This window comes from Nannospalax galili, unplaced genomic scaffold, assembly GCF_000622305.1.
Source record: "Nannospalax galili isolate Female #2095 unplaced genomic scaffold, S.galili_v1.0 scaffold674, whole genome shotgun sequence".
Classification (NCBI taxonomy): domain Eukaryota; kingdom Metazoa; phylum Chordata; class Mammalia; order Rodentia; family Spalacidae; genus Nannospalax; species Nannospalax galili.
Window position 1 is genome coordinate 98623 of NW_008335202.1, and position 7039 is coordinate 105661.

The 7039-nt window shown below is 39.4% G+C and overlaps 3 pseudogenes; 1 reads left to right on the forward strand and 2 right to left on the reverse strand.

The window, feature by feature from the left end:
• Positions 1 to 2255, reverse strand: part of LOC103731440 — a 10844-nt pseudogene extending 8589 nt beyond the window's left edge.
• On the forward strand, positions 1723 to 3180 carry LOC103731442 (annotated as a pseudogene).
• Positions 3181 to 4940: 1760 nt separating this feature from the next.
• LOC103731443 lies at positions 4941 to 5335 on the reverse strand (annotated as a pseudogene).
• Positions 5336 to 7039: the final 1704 nt, after the last annotated feature.

Below are 7039 nucleotides of genomic sequence, written 5' to 3' on the forward strand. Positions count from 1 at the left end.
ATTTTTCTGAGCTAGGGTACATCTCTTCTAAAATTGGCTGTACATTTTTAGGTTTACAGATGAATTATTACGCTTATATAATCTTTAACTCATTATAAACTCTATAAGACATAAAATTAAATGAGGTTCCAACGTTAAAAAAGATCTCCACTTCGTTGTCAAAACACACAGTTTCATACAGAAAAATTCATTCCAAGGCAATTGACATTGAGACATTTTCACCTGCCTTTCTAATCTCTATATACATGAAAAAGTCATATTTTTTTAATTGAATTTTTTGTATACACTTCATTGCCCTCCCAGGCTTGGTTCTAAGTCACATGACCATTTTCTTATGGAGGTTTTCACTGTTTATTCTTATCACAGTTGCCATTGCTCAAATATAGATGTAATGCATAGCAGAACTCTGTTATCAGAGAGATACAAAAGTTTAATATTTAGTGTTTTATACTATAAGATTCTTTTCTGTTGACAGTTGTCTTCCTCCCTCTGCATTAATTTATATTTGGACATTTTTCTCTAATTTTGATGACCATACAATCATATCAGAAACATATTATATTCAAAATATTTGATAACACACACACACACCCCACCACCACCACCATTAGGTGGAAATGTTTTCATTACTTATACTCAGATTTAATGTTTAGATATATGTCAACATTTTATAATTTTGCAAGAGATTTTGATGTCATTTTGCATTTTCATTGTGAAAATTCATTAAATCAAGTTCCATGACTCTTCCCGAAAAGCTTCTGTTTTGTGACTATGTATTACTCAGTTTTCTGTGCATTATTAAGTTATTTATCAATTCATCATCAACTAATCGTGTCAATCATCTCAAGAATTCATCTTATAATGTAACTACATGGTTGATTTCTATAAGGTAAAAATTTAAAATGCACTCACAAAAATGACTTGTTTCCCAGCAGTGTGTTGTTTCCACAGAGGAGAAGGCAAAGTGAAACTAGAGGAGGTGACGGCATTTGGGATCCTTCCTATTTCAACAGACACAGCAAGGAGGACGAGGAAAAGCTGATTTATGTGGAGGTGAGAAAAAATAATTGTGAGAGAAAAGGTGTGTCAGAGGTTTTGTCCCATTTCATTGGACTCACCTTAGGACAGGCTAAATGTGCCAGTGTTTATATTAACATGCAGAATTCCATCAGCATGGCAAGTCACGGCAAATGGCAGGTAGACACTAGGCGACATGCACGCTGCGTTTTGTAGGGAGGTCTGGATGATGACACAGCAGTCGTAAGCCATAACAAAGACAAATCATCATCTTGTTCCAAAACCAGTGGCAAGAGACATTTGTGCTTCATGTAAAAGGAAGTTTGCTATTTTAATAATAACTTGCTCAAATAATTGCTTTAATATATGTGGAAACTTTACTTTTGTATGACTATTGCATGTGATATGCCTTTGTAATTTTTCATTTTAGTGTTGTTTGAAGAAGTAATTTTAATCTTCATTGTATAGAAGATTGCAGGTATAGTAAAATAAAAGTCCCATGATGAGTCCAAAATTTCCCTATACAAAATAATAAAATATAGGTAGGAGAGATGGCTCAGCAGTTAGGACCACTGATTGCTCTTGCAGAGGACCTGGGTTTGGTACACAGCACCCACATGGTGGTTAACAGACATCTGTAACTCCAGCCCCAGACGATCTCTTGCTCTTTTCTGACCTCCATGGACACTGAACAGCATGGGTGCACTTACATACATGCAGGCAATACGCTCATGCACACTCATAAAAGAATAGTTAAAAAAAATAAAAATAAAATACCAAAGTGGTCTCAGTGATCTCCTGTTCACTCTTGGTGCCCATAACCGCATACAAGTAAAAACACATGCATATAAATAAACAAACAAGTATTGAAAAATGAATTTTTTCTCCATCCATTCTTTCCTCTTTCCCTCATTTCCCCCACCTTATTTAATGTTGGGATTTCTTTGTGACAGGGAAGGGATTTTGAAGAGCCATTTACTCTTTTTTATATAAACACGTAGCATAACGCACTAATTAAGCCAATATTATTGGTTTTATGGGGGAAGGTAGAAAATTATTTTAATATAATTTCCATTAGGGAATGATTTTCATCTATAAAAGTTTTATGGGCAGGCGCGGCTCACGTGACAGGCACAGCAGGCCTCAGGGTCTCCTCGGTGCGGGCGTCACAGCAGCCGGGCCCCTCCACTCGGTGGACGCCGCCCTTCCGCCCGCTCCACCTCCCGCGCAACCGCTGCTAGCCCAGCCTGGGCTGCGCCTCGCCACGGCGGCCCCTGGCGCCCGGCGGCCGCTGCTTCTGGCAGGCCTGGCACACAGTGCCTCAGCAACATTTGTGGTGAAAGACAGCAGTGGAACAGCTTGTATAATGGCCAACTTCTGTGCCACCTTCTGGACCAGCTGCGAGACTGGGCGTGGTTCACAGAACTCCACCTTTCTTCCGCCATCCTCTGCAGCAGTACTGAATAGCAATAGGTCTTGTGGTGGAGAAAACGCTTCTGAACCCAGCCTCACAATTGCTTTTGAAAGAGGATATTCACTGACATTAAATTTCACAAGGGCTGCAACACGTTACCGAGTTCAGCTCATGCGTTTTGCTTATAACTTGTCAGATAACACAGACGTTCCCTAATGCAAGCTCCGAGGGAATCAAGACCATAGATGCCATAACTGACATTAAAGCAGACATAGACAAAAAGCACTGATGTGTCACGTGCCACCCAGGTCCACATGGGTGATGTGATCGTCATTCTCCAAGATGCCACCATCCAGGCCTACTTGTCAAACAGCAACTTCAGCAAGGAAGAGACACGCTGCAAGCAAGAGGAAACTTCCCCAACCACCGCACCACCCAGCCCCTTGCTGCCACTTGTGCCCACAAACCCTTCAGTGTCCAGGTACAACGTGAGTGGTGAGAACGGAACCTGCCTGCTGGGTATAATGGCACTGGAGCTAAACGTCACCTAAATGCAGAAGGACAACTTGACTATATCAGAGTGTTTAAAATTAACTCAAATGAGTAGTGTTTGTGTACTACCTGCTTATCCTCATAACTGTTCTCTGGATGAACTCTGCTGTGGGAAGGCTCAAGGCTTTCTCTACCTGTGGATTCTGCCTGACATTGGTCATGCTCTTCTATGGAACTTTCATGTATGTGCAGTCTAAATCCAGCCACTCCTTTGACACTGATAAGAGAATATGTTTCAAGATTGACATTCTTGGAGCTGGTCATATTCCAACATGCTTCTAAGTTTAATAAACTTTAGAATAAAAATGGGAAAGTGTTGGGTGATCACTCTGTCTATAAGACAGTGTGCTTAGGGTCCTGATGAGGAGGTGTGCTGGCTATATTGTCAGCTTGGTATGATCTAGCGGCACCTAGGAAAGGAGCCTTTGTGCCAGACTGTGAGGGGTTTTCTTGATCACTTTAACAGAAGCTTAAAGACTCCTCCTAAATGTGGGGGACACTATTTAAAAAATTGGTTTCCAGGCTACATAAAAGAGAGAACAGGAGCTGAGCACCAACCCTCACCACCCCTGCTTCCTGAGTGTAGATGCAGTGTGACCAGGCACCTTGAGGTCCTGCTGCCATGACTTCCCCTCCATTATGCATCTGCTGGGACTGGAATATTGTAAGCTCACAAAAACCCTTATCTCCCTAAAGTTGCTTTTCTCAGGATATTTTGTCACAGCAAAAAGAAAAGTAACTAAACTATTGGGGAATTTATTTACTTTTTTTCATTTATGGAAAAACGAAACCCACCATAAAACATTTTTTTTAAAGGAGACTTTTTATTAGTATTGTTGCAGATAATGCATTACATAAGCTGATCCTCACTGTACAACCCACCCAAGCCACAGAGGACAGGTCAGCAGTGTGAATCTATTATTGCACATAGTACAGAAACAGGGCCACCCTGAACACCAACAGAAGGCTAGAAATTACAAAAAGTAAGTAAAAATAATGCCTTTTTCTATTTAGAAATGTGCCAGCTCGTGGGTAGAAAAGCATGGAAAACATCAGTAGTTATGTCCCCGAGCCAGACTGCAGGCTGGGGCCCTCACCAGGCCCCCAGGTCAGGCAGCCCAATCTGAACATCCAGAGGTTCGCCATTTGCTCACTTGCATAGTAGGCCTTCCCTGCAATCCTCTTTCTAGCTTCCTAAGCATGCAGCTTAATGATCAGCCACCCTTATCAGGCCCAAGTGTTTGGACCAGAGATTCACTTTGTAAGGCTTAAATCTGAGTAAAGAATGAAGAAACCAAACACCAAATCTTAAAAAGTCAAATTTGCTCCTTAATAATTAGTAGATGTGAAAAACATTATCATTGAAATCTACCTGATGACTTTATGTCCATGCTCAGATGCCAAGGAGCTCAGAAAGTAATGGACTGTGACTAGTGATAATCTGATATATAGAGATTGGAAATGTATGTGCAAACATCTTAATGTCAATTGCATTAAAAATGAACTTTTACCTAAAAATGAACAGCCAATTTTGTAAGAGATGTAGCCTAACTCAGAATATTGTTATTGAATATGTCAATGCTGATGTAATAAAATGCTTCTTCTAAGTATGTGATTATTAAAAAACAAATAAATAAAACCTTTTTTTAAAAAAAATAAATAAATACCACATAAAAAAAGTCCAATGAATAGACCCCGTGCAAATTCAGAAAAGCACTCTCGCCCTCCTTAGAGTTCTACTTTGGTGATATTAACATTTAACAAGTTAGCAAAATTAACACCATTTCAATAGTTACTCCTCTGTGCATAGTAAATGTTGCAAGATGAACTTCACATTTGATAAAGTAGATTTGAAAGCAGTTTGCCAGAAAGTGTGCCTCCCTTCCACACCTATCTAAGGTCAGGGTCATAAGAACAGGCCTCTCTGCGTCTGCGGTGCACCCGCCCACCCGCCAGGCTAGATGGTCTGGTAGCCAAGACTCCTCTTCCTGCTGATGAGGACGATGAGGAGCAGCCCTACCAAGGCACTGCCCGCAGCAATGGGGATCAACATGTTATTCCCATCCAGCACACATTCTTCTACAGACCCAAACCTGTCATTTTCAACCTTGAAAGCCTGCATCTGAATGCTGAAAACATTCAAGGAAAATGCCTTGGTGATAAGGATCTGCTCCTCACTGATGCACTTGTATGAGTTCCCAATGGTGGCCTGCAGAGCTCTCAGCGAGCTGTTGGCAGCTCTGAATGTGTGTTCAACTGGATTCCTTGTAGGAAAAACTGGCTAGAATTTGCATTTATCCCAAACCCCAACACCAGGATACTCTTCAAGTACCATAGGTTCAGGGTCAACATGTGGGTGCTACAGGGCCCATTAGATATGAGTAGTAGTCACAGCGTAGTGCAGAGGGGAACAGATAGCTACATAGGGGTCATAGGGCATCACAGACAATAAAATCTTCACACACAATAAAAAGAAGAAAAAGGTAGCTGTTTAGCACAAAGATAATAAGAAATTGTATTCAAGTTCACAACAAAATTTTCTACCATTTTGGGGCCCACAGCTATTGAATATCCAACATCGACAGCCAAGTGTCTAAACAAAAATTATGTGGGTGTTTTCCATCTGGAGTTCATCATCAGTGATGATGATGGTGATGATAAGGATGAGGATGATTATGATGCCCAAGTTGCGCACTACTTCGATAAGATAGCTAATGAAGAAAACCCCAAATAATTGGGCCAGCATCACATGGCAGTCAGTGATGCCCATCAGGTGTAATTCAATCACCACTTTGGGGTTGTGTTTTCCACCCAGGCTTGTCACAGAATTTATTCTTCAAAAGATCAACCGAATGCTCAAGAGATTTCTAGTGTTATCATCATGTGGTCATTTATTAAGCAGTGCTACTATACACTAGGTATATTAAAACTATCCAATAATTGATATTTCAAGATATAAAAATTTATATACAGGAAGAACCAAAAATAGATATGGAGGGATCAGAGTTGTACTCCTCATGTGAGGTGATTTTACTGACACAGAACATTACTTAATAGTCAGGATATATTTTGTTTGTCCCAACTTGGAGGTGAACTGCTGTTGGTAATGAATGGGTAGCACAGGAAAGCTCTAAACATCTACTTTGCAACATCCAGCACAAAATGATATTTACATTCACAACAATAACTTTTTACTTATTTAGTGAATCATGCAACATACATAGATAATGGAGACAAATGGTTGATATATAAATAATGGAAAAAAATGAATCTAAAGATGTAGTTGCATAGATATAATATATAAAACTTAAGCAGTCTTTCTGGTGTTAGGTAGATGGTTAATAATTATTTTCATAATTATTTAAATCATTTATAAGTAATCACAATCAAAATCACATTCAATAATATCACACAATAAGTATTCTATCTATACAGTATTATTTTCTATGCCAATTTCCAGAAATGCATATAAATCACTAAATTTATTTAGGGAATATTTATTTTATTTTATGTGTATGTGTGTGTAACTGAGAATACATATGTGTACCACATGCATAAAGGCCAGAAAAGGGTACCAGATCATCCTGAACTATATGGTGCTGGGAATTAAATCCAGGTCCTCTGCAAAAGCAAGAAGTGCTTTAATCACTGAACCATCCCCTCAGTCCTGTATTCCTCTACTTTAAAAAGGAGTTTGGGTTTTGGACATAGCTCAGTTGGTAGAGTGCTCGTCTCACATGCACAAATCACTGGATTAGATTCCTAACATTGTATAAAAGTGGTAGTATGTGTCTTTAATATTACCACTCTGACAGTGGGAATAGGAGGATCAAAAACTGAAAGTCATGCTCAGTTATTAAGCAAATTTGGAGCCATCCTGGGATACATGGGATCCTATGGAAAGTCAAAACAAAACAAAACTCTGTAGTCCTTACACCTACATATGTGTTTGGTACACTGAAAGTGTTAATACCCTTGGTAAATATTGGAGAGATGCATGAATAAAAAAATTAACTAACCTTTAGGAAATTTTTTGACTTAAACTTTGAAATACAT